Source organism: Harpia harpyja, chromosome 3, assembly GCF_026419915.1.
Source record: "Harpia harpyja isolate bHarHar1 chromosome 3, bHarHar1 primary haplotype, whole genome shotgun sequence".
Lineage (NCBI taxonomy): Eukaryota > Metazoa > Chordata > Aves > Accipitriformes > Accipitridae > Harpia > Harpia harpyja.
In genome coordinates this window covers 74009813-74032428 of record NC_068942.1, presented here as the reverse complement: position 1 = coordinate 74032428, position 22616 = coordinate 74009813, and the positions used below count along the sequence as shown (strand labels likewise).

Here is a 22616-nt window from a genome sequence, read left to right as displayed (position 1 = left end):
AAAGTAATTTTCAAGACTATTGTAGATTTTAACACATTATGAACTTTATAATGGGTAGAAAATGTACTTTGGGAGTAGTGCGCAATTCATCAGTGAAGAAGGCATTTCTTATTTCTAATCTTAGATTTGCTACTGCTTTCTTTTGTGACCATGAGCAACCACTCTGTTTCTCTGCCTTACAATTTAACTGTCTTGGAGATGTCAAGAGATTAAAATATGTATGCATGCAGAAAGAAGTGAGGCCTGTATCATTAATGTCATGAAAACTTTGAAGATGAAAAAAGCAAAGTAGTGCAGTGTTACAATAATATTAACAATCTGATTTTACATTCAGAAATTTTTTTTATATGGTAATAGGAACATGAACATGCCTAGCTGCCTGAAATGTTCTCTGGAACTTCCGTCTGCTTTTTAATAAACATAAAACATTCTTTTCCATTTTGACAGTTAAAAATGATGCTGTTGAGGGAGTAAACAGATTTTTAGGTTACCTGTTCAAACAAGTAAGTCTTCTGTTTAATCTTCAAAAGGCTCCAGTAGTAGGAAATATGCTACTGAGTAATACATTTATTTGCAGTTCATTTTTTCAAAGCAGTAGTGCAATGAAAGGAGATGCCATTTTTGCTGCAAAATTTGTCTCATTTTCTTCAGCTTGTCAAGTTTGTTGTCAGTATATAGTATTAATCTTAAATGCAAACATAGTGCTTCTAGCTCAGGAAGTCCCTGAGCTGCAAATTGCAGGAGTCTGAGAGTATTTTAACAATATAGTCTTCCTTAGGCATCTTGGCTTCTGTCAGAGGTAGGATCCTGGATAAGACAGATTTTTGATCTGACTGATCTGACTGCTGCTGTGTTAACTGGGAATTATGGTTGAAGTGCAGTATAATTCTTTTATATGGGTGAAAGAAAAGAAACGTGAAGTTTTTGGAATGACAGCATTAAGGAGTTAAATACCAAGGGAACATAATTTCCTTTGAGAGAAACAGTGTTCTTTGCAATTAGAGCACAGGTTTAAGAAAAGAAATTAAGGAATCTACGTGTATCTGCTTCTGGCTCTGCCATACACCTTGAATTCAACTCTGGAAATTTGTACAAGTTATTTTTGTATGAGACATTTATGAATTACTAAAGGGGGAAATGAGAAGAATTAGTTAATAAGAGTAATAGTTGAAAAGAACTCTAGTACTTGTTTTTGTTTCAGTGAATATTATGTTGTATTAGTCTTAATTTCTTTATCCAGCATGCTTTGACAAGTGAATGTAGGGTTCTTTGAAGTAAATACATGAAAACTAGTTGGCAGTGACAAAATTTAATATTTTTAGGACAGTCATATTATGATTTAACAAACTTATGGCAGCAAATGTCACTTATTGGAAAGAAAAAGGCTCTGTCAAAGTATCTTTTGTGGCATCCCTGCACAGGGCTGAAATGTGTCTACACCTGCATAAATGAACATTAAAATCTCATTTAATGTCATCAGTAACTAGACTGCTTGGGTTACCATGCAATAGCTATGAAGTTAAGACTGAGTATTAGGAGGAGGTACGTAAGTTGTAGTTAGCTTAAACCAGTATTTTTCAAGTTCTGATACATAGCTTATTGGGGGCTTGTAGGTCATCCATGTGAGTCAACTAAGAAAAGCCCATCAATTATCAGCAGATTTTAATGTGCTGCCAAGGTCTGCAGCCTCACTGGAAGATGTTTCCAGGTCTGCAGATGAAGAGGTTGAAAACCATTGGCTTTGACAATACCACTCCAGTAGCCTCATCTGCAAAGGCTTGTCTACACAGGACTTTCCTGATTGCTCCATGTCTCATTCTACAACAAAGAGTCTGGTTCTGTTTACGTTAAACCATTTTCAAAGTATGATTACACTTTGAATTCATACCCTACCTTAATCCATGTTAACTTTCCAGTGCATGCCCTAAGGCAGCAGTAAACTAAACTGAATGACTGTGTCCACACAGGGATTTAATGGAGTTTAACTAGCAGAATTCAAGTTCATCAAGGTACTTATTTCAGATTCATTTTCCTGATGCCCTGGTGTAGACAAGCCCTAAGAATAAAAGTGGTTTAGTTCTAAGTGAATGAACCATGTTATAAAATCCATCACTGAGATTTTATTATATTTTTGTGTGTGTGAAATACAACTACTGAAGGGTATAAAGTAGGCTTTTCTGACTTGTTTGGTACCATCTTTTTTGTAGTAATTGCAGTTAGATCTGAGAAACAAAATAGTGTTCTGTTCTTCAACAACTAAGTGCTTTATTTGTTTTTCAGTTTGGATCAAAATACATATGTTTGCTTAAATAGCAGAAACTTCTTTTTCCCAGTACAAAAAATCTGTCATCTGAATCATAATTTCAGCTATGACATTATGTGTATTTGGTATGTTTTAAAGCAGATGAACACTGTAGCATTTTAAGTGTTTATAGCAAATCTGAATATTATGGAAATCAGACATTTTCTGTAAATGGGAATATTCTTTAAAATGTCTGGTTTTGATGGTCCATATGGGCTGAAACTACGCTTTATTATACTCCTGAAAATACACGTGTGTTTTAAATAACAATTTTATCTCAGCTGGTGCCATATTTAAAATACATTTGTATTTTCAGCTGTAACTCATAAAAGGTCAGGTCCCGTGCTTTGAAAACTCTACACAAGTTGATGTTGCATAAATAAGCATGTTTTACACAGCAGGCATATAAAGTTAAGTGCCCCTCTGACTTACATTCAGATTAATTATTCTTCATAATTTTTAACTAAAACAAGTTAAAGAACTTAGCTTTTTGGTACTGTCCTTCAGACATAGATCAAAATCTTGTTAATACAGTAACACTAAAGTTTACTGAAGTTTAAACAAAGTAAAGCTCAGTTTTTCTTAGTGGTCAGCTCATGTCACACTAAAGCCCTGATCACTGATCAAAACAGCATTAATTATTTGTTTCACGTTGCGGTTGCTGTGTCAAAATCCTTTAAATACCTCTTGGAGCTGAGAGGGAATCTTACGGCCTGTGACAGAGCAGCTGGTCTGGACATGGGCTGATGCCCCAGTTGACAGGTTGTTGGATTAGAAAGAATATCAAAGGCAGTGAGTAAGATTAGGGATAAGTGAACATCTGACAGCAGTTTGCAGCAGGGGAGAACAGATGATAAACAATGGGAGCGGGGTGCGTGGGGGGGGTGAGAGGTGAGAAGGCCATGGGAAAAGTGTGGCGGCAATCACTAAAGCTCCAGGTTGCTGAGCCTCATGAATAGAACAGGAAATGGGATTTGCTGGGACAGATGTGCTGAGCGGTGATGAATACATTATAGGGAAATGAGGCTAAACTCCTAAAGGTGAGAGATGTTCTTTCTCTGAAAATAGAAAATATGAGAAAAGAAAAGTTTACCCTCCTGGAGAAGTAAGCATTAATACTTGAAAACTAATATAGAAAGAAGTAATGCTAATGGTAATTTTGATTAAATGGTTATTCTGCAGTAGCATTCATGATGAACTCTAGGTCATGTACTTGTAGCATAACAGTCTTACAGTGCTATTACATATATAGTATTGAAAGTATTTTTTTAAACCCAAGGTTGCAGAAATGGTAGAATAATTTGAAGGATGGAGCAGCCTGAATGGAGGCTCTGACTGGATAATGCTTAGACACATATTCTGGATCTGGCATGTATTATATAGCACTCACATAACATATGTTTGATCCTGCCACCATTAAGAGAGTTGTACTAGTGATCTTGTGAGGTCCTTCCAGCCTTACATTTTTTCAATTCTGTGAAGTGATCATATGCTTGTAGAAAATTGTACATAACTGTTCCTGTTCCTTAGGATATTGTTTCTGTGCTTCTCAAACTTCCTTAGGTTATATTCTTGATGGATCCTTTTCCAATATTTATGATATGATTATCTCAGAAAGCCAACAGAAGCTTTTTGTGTCTTTACTGACAGGACTGTATGTCAGTTCACTGACTTAGAATTTCTTATGGTGTTTTTTTTTTCCCAAGGAAATCTCATTTAGAAAACAGATCTCACATTAACATTTTAACAGTGTATTCTTTAGCAGAAGGGGGAGATGCAGAAAGTATGATTATTGGCGTTGCTCTGAGAAAGTATCAATACGATTTGTTCTCAGACATCTAGAAGTTTATTCCACAGTGTATTCTCCCAGTTTGTTTTACAAATATGAGCTTGCTAAAATAAAGTAGAAACACAAACTGTGAGAGTCACCAATTGGAAAACATAAAGCTCAGTGGTGTAAGGACAAGAGGTGACTTAGCTATAATGGAAATGCCCACCATCTGTCTTTCCTGACCTCGAATCTCTCATATGTGCTGCCCCTGTCCTCAAGATGAGGAGACATGTATCTGGCTCCTTTAGTCCCTGTTTGCTCCTAGCCACATGTACTGCAACTGTAGCTCTAGTTTTTAAAAGAACAAGGGATTGTAACTAGAATTGGGATGAACAGCTATGTCATATAGCCCTGCTTCAGGGAAGTAGCTGTTCATGTAGCTGAAATGCCATGTGCAGTATTTTGACCACAGCGGCATTGCTTGAATACAGCAATTGAAGAGTCCGTAGAGCTCTGGAGTTCCAGAAGTTCCCCAAAATTAGTGATCAACAAAGATTGTCCTTCCAGTGGCCATAATAATAACTAAAATGGTGGTGAGCACAGCAAAACATAGATTAAAAAGTATGCTTTAGTGATTCTGATCAGTATAAGTACTATGCTAATAGTTCTGTTTTCCATAAAACTTTGATTTCTACATTTGCATGAAACTGTAATCAAAGAACTTACCATTTGTTAGAGGCAATTCCCATTTTTAAAGAGTTGTTGAAGTTTATTTGCAGTTAGCTTGCATAGTTCTTTACTTTATATCCCAAGATTTAAACTGCTACAGGGTCACTGTCTTTATGAAGGTTTCAGAAATACTGTAGTAAAACACAGAACTACATATATAAATCACTAAGTAATCCAATTAATTGAATGCCACTTGTATATGACTTTTAAGCAACAGGTACATTTCTCTGTACCAGTGGTCTCTTCAGAATAGATGACAAGTTAGAAGGTGTTCCCAAGTTACTTCTTGAATCTTTCTGTGTATCACTTTTTCCCGACGGGAGGATGATGAGGAGATGACCACTGCTATGGGAATCAGATTTCAGTGGAGTCTATAAAAATTGAGAGGTAAAAGTGAAATTAAGAAAATAGCAAAACCTGGAGCTAGTTGCATCCGTCACTTTGAACTGATTTTTGGGGGGGGCAGCGAGAAAGGAGAGTATGAAAAGCCCTGAGGATCTTTGTGAGGAGGGTCTGTGAGAAAGTCTTAGGAGGAAAACCTAAAGATTGTTGCTAAGCCTTGGCTTCTATTAGCCCCCTGCTGCTGTTCTTCATCAAGTTGTTTTAATGGCTTTCAAAGCAAGTGAGTGGAAAATGGTTTCTCTGGAACTTTAAGGAGACTGAACTGAAAACTGTCATTGCTTTATAAGTAAAACACATCAAAGATTGATAGAAGAATTGCTTGTTAAACACATTGTAGATTTTAATTAAAAAAAATGGGAGATATCATAAAAGAGACATCAGATCATCATAACTACCTAAAGGTGAAAGTTTAATGGCTTGTCATCTGTGCAGGAACCTGTGTTAAGTATCTCCTTCATAGCTTTTGTGACCCTCTGTGTGTGTGCATGTGAGCAAGATTTTTTTTTTTTTTCCCCAGGAGGGTTTTTTTTCCTAATGTACAGAGGGAAAAGTACACAAGCATAAAAATGTAGGTGGTGGTTACTTGCTTTTTAATTTTATTTCCCCTCTATTTAGGAATGCCTTCTTCTGGTGTTTTTAACTACCTAGTGCGTCAAATTCTTACGTATTTCTGAAATAGTTATCTTTCTTTGTGTTGCAGCGTATAGGATAAGTTTCATGTGTTCAGTGTGTGCAAAGTGCATTTGTGTATCATCTAGTAAGTGCGTGAGTGTTTCTTCTGGAAGCTGATCCTCTCACTTCCCTCTCCTGTCCCCACCTTCTTTTCCCTCTACAGTCCTCCCAGACAGTAAATAGTGTGGTTTTTAGAGTTGTGTATAGATCTAATTAAAAAAAAAAGGTGGAAAAAAAAAGTATGCATAGAAAACATTTCCACTGAAACTTTGAGCTTTGTTCTTTTAAGCCAAATGCTTGTTCTGATATGTCATGCTGCATATGATCAAGGTGCAAATTTGCAAGTAAGCAAATACAAACAATTGTTTTAAAAGACTAGAAGAACTCCTCAGCAAGCTGATAAAGCACACTGTGCATTATTCACTATCCATCTTAAGATTTCAGAAATGTTCAGATTTCAGAAATGTTCGATGTTGTAGTTTCAGTTTTAATTAGTGAGTTCTTTCTGGAGTTAAACAGCTACATCCATGCATGATTCTGACTCTAGATCTGATTCTTAATGTAGAAAATTGTTTTTGCCAAGAGCCTAATATGTGATGACTGTAATTACTGGATTTTCTGCACATGATATGCTTTGAAAAGGTATATATCATCAAAAAGCATAACATTATTTGACTGACTGTAAGATTTTCATGATGTACAAAATCATTTAAATTAGGAGTACGAATATAGCATATGAATGTATGCAATCAACTACATAGAATTTGATAACTTGGTGTTATTATTTTAAGGATTATTTTCAATGATATTTGTCATTTTAGCTGATGTTTTAGTTAGCTATAATAGTTATTTGTGAACTTGGAATGGATGTAGTATTTTTGTTTTACTGCATAAAAGGGCTCTAGCATATAATGGGTCTGGACTAGGAAAGGCCAGACACTAAGATCCTTAGTATGTATTTTTATAAACTTTTGAAATTCCAACCTTGCTGAATGCAATGGTATTTTTGCTCCTGTCATTGGTAAAGTCAGGTCTTCACTTGCATTGTTTCTACTTAATCCTAGTTTAGGCAAACTCTAAAGCCATTTGGCTAACAGATTTTTTTCTAATTAGAAAATAAAGTGATTGGAGTTGCAACAGTTCAGTGCTTTTTGACCAGGAATTACATATTCTGACAAACTGAGCTAGAAGTCAAGATGTGGAAAAAATAGGGGAAACATGTAAATTTGTATATTGAGTATAACATTGTAAATAATTTAAAAATTTATTTAGGATATGAACCTATATAGCTTTTGTATATATTCTTATCTTGAACTGCTGAAATAAACTATCACTGTTGGCTTCATTCATTTTTGTTTTGGCTTTAAGACATACCTTTGTTATTATTTGGTCATTTAAGCTTGTTGAGCTTTTGAAGCAGCAGGATTAGAAGAAAAGTTGGCTATCAAGTCTTTTGGCAAATCTGTCTTAGAATTTCATATGTAGGTCTGCACTTAGCACTCTGCTTTCAGTGTTTTAACATTTCTGACACTTCAAAACATTGGACATAGGTAGGCAGTTTCTGGCTTGCTTTGTCTGCAACGCTTGTGTTGCTCTTTTGAGTTACATTTCCAGAGCACTGCAGTTTGTACGGCCTAAAATTTGATCTGTAACTCATCTGATGTGTACCACTCATATAAGTTAAAGAATAACGTGAGATTATTGGCCTCCTATTCAGTGAAACCAATCAGTAATCATTAGTACAGAAATGACTACTATAGTACTTTATGGGATAGTTCCGTCAAATTTGAAACCTGATTGTCTCCCTGTTTGTTTCTGTAAATCATCCTTTTTTTCTTGTTGAGGAGAGATGGTTGACCTGTCAGTCTGGAGAACCCTGTTTCTTTTTATCTCGTTACTTTCTCTTTGATCTGTCCAGGAGTTAAAACCTCTTGGCAGAGCTCTCACAAGACTCACAGGAACGTATGAGCCTCCCTAGAGCATTATGGTACACTCCATAGAGAAAGATTAATTTGTAAAAGTAATAATATGAATGTCAAGGTTTAAGTGTAAGAATTATGTTGGGGGGTGGGAGAGTAGAGATTTAATCACACCCAGGGGCTGAAAAAAGCTAGTGAGGGAAACTATTTCACTAAACGGAAAAACTGTTGGAATATTTGCTTTTGAAGTATTTCTCAAAAAAACCCCAGGTGAATGCCAATTGGCATTGCGTATTCCCTCGCCTCTGTCTGTACATTCTTCTGCGGCCCTTATGATAGAGCAGTGGCATGCCTTCCAGTACTCCTTTAAGTGGGATGACAAACCACACCTAACAGTTGTGCCTTGGGGAGAGGATGAAAGAGAAAAGAAACAACTTTCTGCAGTGCTATGTTTTGTATTCTTTTTAGTCAGAGAAGTGTGTCTTGCTCTTGCAAGGGAAGGTATGTAATTGTCTGTAGTACTTGTGGAAGTTAATTCTTCATTCTCAGAGCAGCCCTGCTGAGTCTGTGGAGTGAATTTGTGACCTTCATTCTTTGACTAAGATTTTAGGCTCTTCTGTATATGCTGGGTTCATGCCATTGCATGCTCAGGATGAAGTCTTAGAGCTTAAGGTGTCTTGTTATTGTGCTGAAAGAGCCAACAGAAATGGCAATAAACAGTTTTATCATGCTTACAGTATTCAGTACTGCTGAGGAGACATGCTAAAAATCCCCGGACCTTGTCTATGAAAACACTTGCAGTAAGCGGTAACCCTAACTTCCTATGAGACTTGGTGTGTAGGAGGCATCCTTCCCTGCTCTTACTTCACCATGGAGACACCGTGGTGCTGCACCTGGCTTTGTTCCCAACTGTGTTGAAACTTGGGATCTCCCAAGTGCTGCTTGCTAACCTTGGTCAATCCTGTTAATGCTGTTTTTTTGTTGGCGTGTGCCAGGCTGGTGTGTGATGCAAGATGTACAGTTCATTGAGCTATATTGTTCCTGCATTGATTTGAATACTGCATCAGAGATATTTTGTCCTTCATAAGTTATAAATAAATGAATAGATTTGTTAATTACTCTTTAAAATCATACTTATGTGATCCACACTATTGCTTTACAGGTGCATTTGCAAAACCAAGTAACTTTGAAGTTATGCATGACGGATTGTTTTCTGTGTTGTGTTTTTTTTAAATCCAATTTTAATGATACAACAGTTTATACACAGGCTTTTTCTTACCAGTGTTCTGCTTCAGGTGACATAGTCAGTAGTTTTTGTTTCTGAAATTAGAACAGCATTCATCAACTGCATAGTTTTTGAATGCAGCTTTATTATGTATCTAAATATGGAGTGGTCCAGTACTGTGGTAGAAGGGGGATAGTTTTTTTTTCTGCTGGCTCTTTGTCAACCAGAGAAGATTTTAATCAGACCCTGTATAAGTTGCAGTAGAATTTGTTAGAATGAATAAAGAGGTAATGAGAAATATTAGACAATTGATGGTGGTGATTAGCATTTGGCTGAAATACCAGTGGCAACTTAAACTGTGGTTTTATGGTATTGTCAGTGTTGTTTTCCTGAATGGCATAGTGAAATTAATGATGAAAGGACAGTTTCTTTCCTTCCTCTTTTGGATGAGGGTCATGACCTAGGGTAGCAAAGAAGAAATTATGCTTGTAGGCGTAGTGGTTGCCTTGGGACTGATGATTTTAACATTCATTTTCTCCTTCTACTTACTATACTTGTGTTTGCTTCTCTCCCTGCTGTGCCTGCAGAGATGAGGTGAGAGCCCTAAATCCTGGTGAAGTCAGTGGGCTGAATGTCTCTCTGAGTCAGAGATTCTACATGAGGTTGTCTTCAGCAGTCCCAAATTCTTTGGGCTGCTGTACCAGTCAGTGGTCAGGGCAATCACGAGTTGTGGGAATGTGATTTGGACCTAAGCAGTGTTTGTCCAGTATGTATCATTTGGAGAGTCCTCTTCCTAAGGGGTTGAAAGGGTATTTTGACTAATGAGCACACAAGAGGAGTACAGGAAGGAGTTCAAGAATATCAAGTGAGATTTCTCATCTACTGTGACGTCTTGGACTCGAAATGGGTACTTTGTACTCAATCTCACTCTGTCTTGAAACAGCTACTACAGACATAATTGATCTAGGTATGTTAAGGCAAGTGCAGAATTAATTCCCCTGCCTGTCATTAAATAACACTAGCCTGAAATTTCACAGTCAGGCTCTTTATCTTGATAACTCTGTGGTCAAAAGAATCAGCTGCCAATGGACCAGAAAAGATTAAAACAGGTTTCCTGGAGAGGTTTTCCATTCTTTTGGTCCCTTTAAAAAAATTTTAAACCAATAAAATTTAGCAGTTTGGAAGATGTTATCTTTAGTGACTTAGGAGTCTAAGTGCCATTTTCCAAAGGAATTTGCAGGAATCAGTCTCACTGAATTTCACTAAGGCTCCATCAGGTAGCAGAGCAGAAATAGTTTTGTAATCTTAGGACAAATATTGCAGTTTAAATCCCACCACAGAATATACATTATTCACTGAAGGTGTTTAGATGTTATTTGGGAGTTCTGGTGTTTGCCTGAAATGACAGTGGTTCAGAGTAAAGTCTAAATTCAGATCATCCATCTTTCTAATGAGTGCCTTAAAAGTGAAGGTTATTGAATGCTACAAAGTGCTTTCTTAAATCTCATCTTTGGAGTTGTTCATGAATTATTATAAATAGGGGGAGGGATATGAACCCATGTCTCATTCGCCAGATTCATTTATTACTAACTACAAAGGCCATGTTTGTTTGTTTGTTTGTTTCTAACTAAATGAATATGGAACAAGTTATACAAATAGGGAAAACTCCAGAAAAAGAAATGAAACACAGAACACCTAGGAGTTCTCAGCAGCTCTCTGGTTGAGGTATTTCCTTGGCTTTTACTCTCTGAGCTGGAGCCAGCAGATGCACCTCCTGGATCTGTGTTTCTCAGCCTCTTAGGTTGTTCAGGGAGTTTTATTTTTCATTTCCCTTAATGCTCACTGGATGTGTAATGTGTACAATAAATTGAAAAAAAATACTCCATGCTGCTTTTCCACAGAGATGTGCTTTTAATGTTAGTATCACTTTTGCTTGTCCTGATACAGAATTCAGAAGACAAAATGTTACAATTTCTGATCATGTTTTACCCAGGACAATTGTCTCAATTGCTTCTAGCTTCTGATCTTCATCAAAGATATATGTATTAATCCCCTTGAACATCATCAAGTCTAGTATGTCCTTAATTATTTGGCAGATCAGAATTGTAGAATGTGAGACATGAAATTACAGATACAGTTGTCCCCTCTTTTGTGTGGCACATACCTTTATGCAGTGGCAACGTGACTGGCAATGGAGAAGCTTTTTTGTGCTGAGTTGGTTTAGGCACTAGGTGACATCTTTAGTGTGGCTCAGTGTGTGGTTGCAGAAATGTTTTTGCTGTTTGCACACAGGAGACAGTGCAGAAAGCAGGGAAAGGGAGGTCGATACTATTTTGATGGAAGTGCTGATTTAGGTCAGATTAAGCAGAAAGTATGGCAAAAGAAATCAGTCATTTAAATTTCCTGAGTTTTTGTCCTTTTGATAGTAATTTTGCAAATAAATAGTTATTGCAAATTGTGTGAGATTTTTTTCTTTAACAGTAACCGAAAAATATAGGGAAAAGATTACAAGAATAGCCTTTGCTGTGCAGGTTTTCAGCAAGTATGGATATAAGTGGCTCTGTGAGATGTGTAATACAACTGTTTGAAAGTACAGTAATTATTTACAGAAAAGTATTTTGCTGTCACAGCAGCTGAATGCACAGTTTGTGAATGATATTATCTCTGTTAAAACATCTTTCATTATTAGGAATATATTCCTTAACTATGTCCAGTCAAAGTTTCAGATTTCATGTTTTACTATAACTTTGTGGAAAAAGTAGTGTTAGTAATTTTGTAAATATGGAAAGTGTATGTTCCTTTTATCCCTGCAAAACAAAGTGTGTCATAGACTTCAAAGGGAAAACACAGTTTAGTGAAAATGGGAAAACACATGCAGCAAAATTCAGTAATATGACAGGAACTTAAGTAAAAGAGCAGTTTAATACTTGCTTTAAATTTAGTCATTTATATACGATAACTCTAGAGTCTGAAAACTCTTACCTACTAGCAGTCGGTTCCTTTCGACAGATTTGGAGTTAACTTAGTACTAGGAAAGTCCCATCTGTATCTCAACTTATAACCTTAAATTATATGCTGACCTGGCAGTAAAATGATGTGAGAAAAGTCATAAATTTGACCTTTGTCCATATCGTGTTTCTTGACGCAAGCACCATATCCTTATTCTTTGTAGTATAGATTTCAGTATGCTACTATGTATTTGCCTTGGAATAAAGCATGTTTGATATGTATATGCAATTGTTCTTACTAATGATGTGTACTAAAACCAGAAAAACAAGGCAAGAAAGGAGATTTGACTTAATTTAGTGTACTTATATATGCTTAATTCTCATGTTTTATAAATTTCATTCAAAGGTAAGTGATCTTACTGATAGCTGAATGCCAAGCTAAACTGTAACAACTCCATTGTTGAAAAGTACACACAAAAAACAAACTGTGACCTGAAAAGTAAACTTCCAGAGGATTATATGAGAAAGTTTACTTACACATCAAGTATCTTAGTTGTAATTGTTCTGGCAGTTGAGGTACATAAAATGAACAAAGTGGCTTGGCCCAGTATTGCATTAACAGTTGAATAAATTAATGCATTCTCCATTGTTTATTTTACCTCCTAAAGTGTGAAAAAATTGCACCTTTGAACAGTAAACTCTATTGCCATAACCATCTGTTTGCAGTTTCATTACAAACTCCTACCAGAATAACGCTCACTTTGAAGAGAAAATTGATATGGGTTGTAAAAATTACAGTCTATGACCTTAGGTTTTATGTCTCTTGAGGTATCCCTGGTGTGGTCTCCACTGGTATACATTATGATTTCTTCGAGAAGTACCTTTGTGTCTTCCAACTAATTTCAGATAAGAAGTCCAGTCCATGCTTCAAAGAGTTTGCTATCACATAGAGCTGAGCACCTCTGTCTCTTGTTCAAGATCCTTATGCATAAAATGAGTGTAGTGGAGACTGCAGCAACTTTGCTTTGCTCTGCCCTGCTCAGAACTGCTGTATCAGCTGGAGCTGCCGTGTTGTTCTTTAGTGTATAGCATGATTTGTCCCCATGAACTTTGCTAGCTTAATCTTACTTCTGAAATTGTTAATATTGTCAATTAAAGCCAATTAGCAGCAGTAGTATTTGTACTTCAGATAGAATGTTCATTTTTAATGTTGTTGAAAAGTCATCGGTTTGTGTATTTTTGGATGCAGATTCCACAAAAGCACTAAAACCAGTCATTTCTAACTGAAACATTTGAATAGGGGTAAGTTAAAAACTGGAAAATGCCATTATTTGTAATCATGATGCTTTTAAAATAAACATTCTGGGTAGTTTAGTAATGAAATCTTACAAGCTTTGTTTAAAAAACAAACACTCACCCCCCCTTCCTCCTGAGCTTAAACAGTGGCTTGTTTAAAAAACAGTAAAATTCCATAACACTTAAACTCCTTTGAAGTAGTTCTTCAACATCAGCAAGTAATTCTGCAAATTGCTTTTGAAGATGAGGCTTCATTTACTCCAGCGTGTGCAGTCTGATGGAATGGATTAGTGGGTGTGGACTGAAATTGTAATTCAGGCTTTTTTGTATGCATATGTATTTCTCCAGAACGCTCCTTATCAGATACATTTCTTTCCTCTTGGAGTAATTTTGAATAGACCAAGGCTGTTCTGTTTAATAGTCATTGGTGAAAACTTGATATGTATATAATGGCATTACATTCATGTTGACTACTAAAAATCAATTTTTTCACCAGTTTTTATTGTAGAGCACTTTTTTTTTTTTTTAGTCAGATCAGTTCCCAGAACCAGCTTGCTGTGTAGTTATACAGATGTCAATGATGGGGTAGGGGTAGAACAGACATGTGCAGCTGGGGTAGAAAGAGGGGCAGCCTGGATTTAAATTGACTTACAGTGTTACAGGACTGCACCCTAGGACTGAGTGAGTTTAACACCAACACTTTGCATTTAAATTACTAGTTATGCAATATGGTAGCCAAGCATAAGACAGTTCCCTAATACTGATGTATACATTCAAAAGGAAAAAAAAAGGGCCAGGCACTCAACTAATGCAAATTAGAATTAATTTATTGGGGTTTTGGTTTTTTTTTTTTCAGTTGAGTAGCATGGGGTTTTGCCAGCTAAAAGTGCTTCCTTTCATTTTGAAAGATATGTAATACTTTCTATGAAACTTCTAATTATATAAAAAGAAGACAGCTTTCTCCCTGCTCATGACAAATCAAACCTTTAAAGGAGACAAAACTATGGTAAGTCATTATTTCAAACAGATTTCATATGCAAAATAGTCTGTTCAGGACACGGCTTTTCTTTTAGATGAAAAAGTTGAATATTAATTGTCCTTGAATTTTTGCCTGTTCCTTTGCACTGGTTTTTTTGTGGATGAAGAAGATTTTTAGATACAGCATAGCAGCTGTCTAGCTTCTATAAACAAAAAAACACCCCACTAACTTATTAATCCAATAAAAATATTCAACAGGAAGCAATGAAACGTTTAAAGGGTATGGAACAGGTATTTTATTTTATTCTTATTTGGAAAACTTCACAAGTCCAAACTTGCTTTAGTTACCTTTCTCTGTTTTATTTCTGTTCTTCATACAGGTTCCACACTATCATGTTGACTATTAACACTTTATTTCTTTAAAAAGATCCCAAACTATGGATTTTTGGGGGGTCAAAGCTGGTGGTTTATTTTTTTATTTATTTACATAATTTGTGTGTGTGGCACAGTGCTGAAAATACTATGAAAAATATTCAGACAGTGCAAGGTAATTTGTTCACTGTGGTGGGTTGACCCTGGCTGGATGCCAGGTGCCCACCAAAGCTGTTCTATCACTCCCCTCCTCAGCTGGACAGGGGACAGAAAATATAATGAAAGGCTTGTGGGTTGAGATAAGGATGGGGAGATCACTCACCAGTTACTGTCACGGGCAAAACAGACTTGACTTGGGGAAATTAGTTTAATTTATTACCAATCAAATCAGAGTAGGATAATGAGAAATAAAATCAAATCTTAAAAACACCTTCCACCCACCCCTCCCTTCTTCCCAGGCTCAACTGCCGGTTTTCTCTACCTCTTCCGCCCAGCAGTGCAGGGGGACGGCGAATGGGGGTTGGGGTCAGTTCGTCACACGTTGTCTCTGCCGCTTCTTCCTCCTCAGCGGGAGGACTCCTCACTCTTCCCCTGCTCCAGCGTGGGTCCTTTCCCCGGGCTGCAGTCCTTCAGGCACAGACTGCTCCAGCGTGGGTCCCCCATGGGGTCACAAGTCCTGCCAGAAAACCTGCTCCAGCGTGGGCTCCTCTCTCCACGGGGCCACAGGTCCTGCCAGGAGCCTGCTCCAGCGCGGGCTTCCCACGGGGTCACAGCCTCCTTCGGGCATCCCCCTGCTCCAGCGTGGGGTCCTCCCTGGGCTGCAGGTGGATATCTGCTCCACCGTGGACCTCCCTGGGCTGCAGGGGGACAGCCTGCCTCACCATGGTCTTCCCCACGGGCTGCAGGGGAATCTCTGCTCCGGCGCCTGGAGCACCTCCTGCCCCTCCTTCTTCACTGACCTGGGGGTCTGCAGGGTTGTTTCTCTTACATGTTCTCACTCCTCTCTCCAGCTGCCATTTCTGTGCCTGCCGCAACTTTTTTCCCTTCTTAAATATGTTATCCCAGCGGTGCTACCACTATTGCTGATGGGCTCAGCCTTGGCCGGCAGCGGGTCCATCTTAGAGCCGTCTGGCATTGGCTCTGTCGGACGTAGGGGAAGCTTCCGGCAGCTTCTCACAGAAGCCACCCCTGTAATCCCCCCTGCTACCAAAAACCTTGCCACACAAACCCAATACAGTCACTAATTGTATGATGGGAAAGTGAAAAGCATAAAGTATTCAGTCCTGAGTTTGTCCTGGAAGTACAGCTTCTGTGGGCACGTCATTGTGGACACTGGAAACATTAGGTATTGATTATATATAACAAAGAGTTATAGCATTAATAATTCAGCTGGCAAGAAATGGTTTATATTAGATTATAAAACCTCATATGTTTCCACTGAAAACTGCTACAGATGTGACATCAGATTCCATTAAGATGAAAAAAGAAATGTAACAAGGAAATCTCAGCTGATAGGAGCACTTCTTCTGTAGCAGGTGGAGAAAGGAAGGGAAACGTTCATTTACAGAGGGATGAGGGCTTAACTTTTAGCATCCAGTGTCTCCTGTATTGCTAGGTGGGGAAGTCCCACTTTGTTTAGCCTAAGAACTGTGACTCAAGGAGATGCAGCAGCTAATGCACATCTTCAGGGCGTATTTTCCCATTGTAGGAGCATATATTTTATAAATCAAGAAGTACTGAATTACTGAGTTGGGTTTACTGTGAATTTACCTCTTGGCAGCTTTTATTGGTCATAAAAAGGTGAATATGACTGAAAAGCATTAAGCTAAGACCACTAAAGGAAATAAAGGTGGCAGGAGGTTGTAGGAGCTGGCTGCGTTGGTGCAGATTTTTGTCTGCATGAATCAGTTACTTGATTCCTCAAGCATGCTGCTCATCTGGATTAACCTGATGAAAACCAATCTAGTAAGTGACAAGTTTGGTGTTCTCTTGCCATGCGGTTCTGGGCAACAAGTAGACACCTCAACAAGAGAATGAGTAGTGAATTTCCAGATAGAGGCATTGCTGTGCACTTTGATATTAAACTGCGTAGATAAATTTATAGAAGATTGGTTGAATGTGAAAACGAGTGCAATAGAAAAGCAAGTTTTACACGTTTTTTTAAAGAAAAACATACCATTATAGCTTTTTAAAAAAATTTTGAGAACAGAAAAAACAAAATCTGATTATTCCTCTAGGGAGTTTTACTGTTTTGTTACATGTAAATCATTAATCAGGGACCACACACTTGCTTGGCTTTGCTGACTCTGGTTTAAGACCGTTATTTGCCAATTAATTCTCTTATCTGTTTTTCTTTACCTATAGTGTTGTTATTTTATTGCAACAAGAATGGTCATAATCCCTTTGCATTAAGGACATTGACTGCTTTTGTGTCTTAGGAGTGTGGAAACAGAGTAAATGGAGCAATGAGGACAGAGTTATTTTTATGTTATAATTGCTTCAACTTCTTGAGTTGGATTTTTACACAAACATGGAACATTTGCTTCTTGGATGACTGCTTTAAACCCAGTCCAACTGGTAGAAGCTAGGGGATCATGACTGTTGTTTGTCATTTTAACCCTCATAACTTGTGCATGTAGCTTATCTATACCATAATGTATTTGTCATTTTTCCTTAACTGCCTCTGTTTGTTTACACCAACTTTTGTCTGGGCTCTAGCTGAATTGTAAGATCATTGAACAGGAACTGTTCCCACTACATGTGTTTAGTGCCTATCACAATGGGTCGCCAAACATCATGTTGTCTCTCCTGTAATGTAAACAGTAAGAAGTTAATCATTGTCACGGACAGATTTTTTTTCTCTTTTAGTGGCATATGTGAAGTTAGTTTCTTATTTGGGGCATATATCTCCAGCATTTTAAGTGATCTGCCTGTGCGGCCTGTTAACCAGTGTCCTTAAAAATCTGTAATAGAAGGTATGAACTCTTTTTACTGAGGTGGTTTTGGTGTGACTTTACAGTTCTTGGCCACTTTGGCTTTGTCTGTCCAAGCAGAAGTTTTCTGTGGATAAACATTGGAGATGACATGGGGCAGTGCCTTTAATTCGGTCACTTTTAAAATTATTAAATACTTAAATAAGGCAAATAAGATAGGAGAAGCTTTAAGTAGATTTTTGGGTAAAGATCGTTTCTGCTTCAGTCACGTGTTGTCTGTCCAGAGCTCATTACAAGAAGTCATTTAAATCAGTGCAAATCCAACGTAAATTTTGATTTGTTGAATGGTCTGAACTCCCAACAGAGTAACTACAGGAAATCTGTTACTGTAAACCTGTGTGTTGAGGATTTATTTTAGACACCCTCACGTGATGTTCTGAAGCAATTATTACATAAAGGAAGCATTTAAAGTGGTTTTGTAAGAGTTCTTGCACCTGTTACACTAACATGTTTTCAGTTTACTCTCAGAATAAAACTTTTAATAAAATCTAAGTATAAAACTTTATGCGTGTTTAAAACATACATGTAATACAGTTTGCATGTAGGTGTTTCAGAAGCTATCAGTTAATTGTTTTATACATAAAACAAGCAAGGCAAACTTCTCTGTGCAGCTGCTAGACTTCAGCACTGGTTCCTTGAAAGGAGATAGATCAGTGCTCATATAAGACTTAGCCTTTCTCCTCAGGTAGCCAACTATGACATAGTGCTTCTGTTTTATGAGAAATAGTGAATAATTGTTTCACATTCACCATCTCCATGTCTTCAGTGATTTTACAGACTCCTGCTACATCAGCCCTTAGTGTGGCACTGTACCTAGGTTACCTTTAGCGGCATGGCATGGTCTGCTGCACCACTATCCCTTTCTCTTCTTCATCTCGAAATTCAGTAGCATTGGAAGGGTGCAGGTCTTCTTATTTATAACTGGGGCACCACAGCTCTAACTCACTTCTATTATTTCTAAATAGAGCCCATTCTTTGGGAGAGTCCTTGGAGATGGTCCTTGAGGAAAGGCCTACATCTGTCTCTCTAAAATTGTGTTTAAGTATTTATTCCATCCATTTGAAAAAGCTGCATCTACAGAGAAATTGTTGTGAGTCCGAGCAGGGCTGTACTCAACAGTAGAGACCACAGCCAGACTGAGGGGGGTGGGTGGTTGGTTTGGTTTGGGGGTTTTTTGAAGACACAGGATGGTATCAGTATAAGACTGAGTATTGGTACATGTGGAGACACATTTACCTGACGTATGAGCTGGTTCAAGAGCTTCTCAGGTGGCAGACCATGTATGGGTGCTACCCTCAGGGAAAAGAGGGAGAAAGTCATTCAAGCTGCTGCAAATGAAGAGTAGAGGGAAACTCCCAGGCGACTTGTTTCAGAGCATGTCCAGGGTCTGTCACATGTGGGGCACCCCCGGTATCACCATAAGATCAGTGCCAGTGAACATTTCTTCCTACATCGTTAGCATAAGCTGTTCTTTTTATCTTCTTGATTGGCTAGCCTGGGCTAAGTCTTAGGTGAGTTTATCTAGTAAGCAAAAGTTATCCTTTCCGTAGGTATCCTGACAGCAATTTGACATGTTGTTCAGACATTATATTGCCTAAGATAGTGGAAGAAAGCAGAGGACAGCGATATCCCTGGTGCAGTGATTCTTAAGGCATTTTAGCCAGAGACAGAGAGTGTAGGTGGGAAAAAGAATGGTATTTTGATTATAGGCTGCAGACAAGTCCAACTTATCCATAACAGACGGTGTGAACAGGCTTCTGCCTGTAATTATCGCAATGAGCAGGTGCAGGAAGAGACTTAGGAAAAAGATTTCAAGGATGGAAGCAGGACTGAGAATGTTGAGATCAAGTATGGGTGGCATCATAAACAGCTCTCTGCTGGTAGGAGTCACATCTGCTGAACTTGCATCCACTGTCAACACTTGTCTAGCAGAGAACTCTTTGCAATGCATGGTTGTCCTGGAATCACTTGAACCAAAAGGGATTGAGTTTTGCTTGTGCAGACTGTCAAGCTGGTAGCATACTGTTGTAGTTCTAAGTTGTCAATACTATTATCAGGTCAGTCTTACAGACAAGATGAGCAGGACTTACGACACACTCTTGCACATTGAGATGGTATAGAAATGTCTATTTGTACTTGCTTTTTGGGGTTGTGGGAGGATTGTGTTTAATTTGGATGCCTTTTTGAGGGATTGTCTTTTGACACGCTTCAGCTGTCTTTTGTCAAAGGCTTGGAAGAGTATTCTTGGGAAGCATTGCAGTATGCTTCCTCTGTTCTTAAATTTTCCTTTTGCTGTTAGAGGCAGGATACTAGGCAGGATGGACATCTCATCTGACCTGATACAGCTTTCTTATGCAATTTTTGCTTATGTAAGTAATCTGTATTCTGTGTAATATGAAACGAAGTTGTCCCACATGCTGCCTCTCTTGGAATACAGCTTTATTAATTTACACATACTATATGTACTAGTTCAGCATTGCAACATCGCAGAACCTGATCGCTGAGCGCAGAACTAGAGTGTGATTACTTTGTGATTAAAGATTTACCAAATCAAGTATGTGTTATACAAGGTTGTTGCAGTATCAGAACTGCTGTTCCGAACAGATAAAAATTAACATAAAATAACTTTTGACATGTTTGTCTTTATAAAACATCACAGGACACATTTTCTATTTGAAGAATAATTTTTTAAATCTTTCTCAAATGTAAAAACACACTTCTTTCTCCTTCCCGTTGTCAGTGTTTAGACCTTCCAGCCATCAATTATACTTATTTCTCTCACTTCATTGAGAGATACTTTGATTGTTCCTTATTAGACACTAGAGAATGGACTATTTTATAATAATGCAAATATATATGTTTATTAAAATGAAGAGCGTTAAGGGTTTGAGAGAGCTTTTGTATTTCACAAAGATACTTCTCTTTTTTTGGGAGTGATGTTGACCTTTGATACCTTTAATTCTTTTCAACTATCTGTAACTGTGGTGATAGGAGAGCATTGTCAAAGGCCAGGATATAGGGAATGGAACAGTTTAACAAGTAATCATGGCTACTTGGCTTTTAAAAGCATGAATCTTGATCAGTTTCAGCAATTAATATTTTTGTCTTAAAGAGAAGATAGAGATATTACATACAGCTTGATATAGTTGGTTAGAAACTGGTTAGAATTAATGTTCTGTAAAGTATGTAAAGCAGCATAAGAACCATTGGTAACTGTTTACATGCTATTAATAATTAGCAACCTTCATACAAGACTGTTAGGAAAGAACTGCGCATTGGGTACAATAGAAACTCAACTCCATACGCTTGGGTTCAAATTACATTTGACTTGGACAATAGGGCATGAATGGGGCTCATTTGAGTTTCTGCCACTGTAAACAATGAGATGTTGGAATGTTTCATTTGTTTATTGATTTATTTATTTGGACAGGTGCAGGTTGATCATATGAAATAATTTTTTATTCAAATATAGGCAGAAAATAGCTTAACAAACATTGTCCAGTCAGAGTATATGATGATAACCAACGTCTTGAATGGACAGACTCAAATTAGTTTAGCCTGTGGCTGGCTTTGAGTTTGGGTCTTAAACTAATCAAATCATGTTCTAGGGAAAGCGCTCTATGTGCTGTCCAGCCACTTGGAAAATAGAAAATATAGATTTTATTTTCTGATTAATTTCTTTTTAGTTCCTTTTTTTTACTTTCTGTTAAAAATTACGTGCATGTCTGTGAGGTAGGTTCTGTTAATGCTCATCCTTGAGAAGAGGTCATTCAAATCTGATGTATCCCATCTGGATGAGGATGACTCTCTAGGGTGTAATTTTCCTCAGCTATTTGAAACCCTTTCATAAGTGCTCCAAAGCAATCAGGTTCTATAATTTGCAAAATGCTGGCAGGAGGAAAGAGCCAGGAAGATTGTTGCTGGGATCATACGTTAGGAAGTAGTATCACAGGACTAATAGCCTAAATTAATGCAAGGACAGCCTTGATTCAGCCTTTTTTGTCTTCTCCATCAGCTGGACACCTGCATTTCTCCCAAGTGGACACTACAAAGGGAGAATGGATGATGGTAGCACATCTTACCATTTGGGGCAGGGGAAGGTTGAAACTGGAAAAGCAATATGAAGGTACATGCAGAAGACATTATCATTGATCCACAGTTTCCCAACTCACTCCTGTCAAATGGAAAATTGCACAGCAATCTGCAAACAAGAAAATCCCACAAATACATGTCTTACAGGTGGAAATAAACCTACAAAAGGATTGAGCACACGTTACACATTTAATACCTTAAATTATCTTACCACACAATATAGCCTATGCTATTAGGTTTATGTGTTGCAACTCTGTGTTGTATCATAGTCCTTTCAAAGTTGTTCCTCTGTCTCTCACCAGGTGGAACAGATTGGATATACACCCAGCTTGATAAACAGCAGCTTTAGTATTTCATTTCACACTGAGAATTTGCTGTCTTTATTCCTCTTTCAACATTATATTGCATTTAAACAATGACAGGACTTCTCTTCTAACGCACACGTTTGATTCCTGTCATTCCTAACAGAAGGTATGCACCGATACCAGTGGAAGAGTACACTAGAGTTTCTCTTGAGGTGAACAACTGTTTATAATTAGAGTTGTGGGAATGAAGAAAAACCCAGCTAGCAAGCAAACAGTCACTCTTCCAAAAAGCTTGGTAAACTCATAAAGCTCAGGAGCTTACTCTCTGAACCAGAGTGCTTGTTATCTAATCCCCACCAGCTGTTGTGTACTTGGTAGCCATGACATCTGTAATAGAGCTGAAGGGCCTGTCTATATTGGTTGGCACCTTTACCCACCAACTGAACTTGATTCTTCTTTCACTGCTCACATTTACCTGCTTTAAATCATTAACCAGTTGCTCAGTGTTTGATTATCCATTTAACCATACTTTATAATAGAGAGCTTGTGCTGCTTTTCCCATTAAGCATATTTTAGGTATGTAGGTTTTCAGCAAGTCTAGTTTTTGCCTTG

The 22616-nt window shown here is 37.8% G+C and overlaps 1 protein-coding gene across 1 annotated transcript in view; it reads left to right on the top strand.

Moving 5' to 3' along the window:
• The window catches only part of NUDT14 (nudix hydrolase 14), a 65024-nt gene that overhangs the window by 6003 nt on the left and 36405 nt on the right, over nt 1-22616 (top strand). The window lies entirely within an intron of this gene.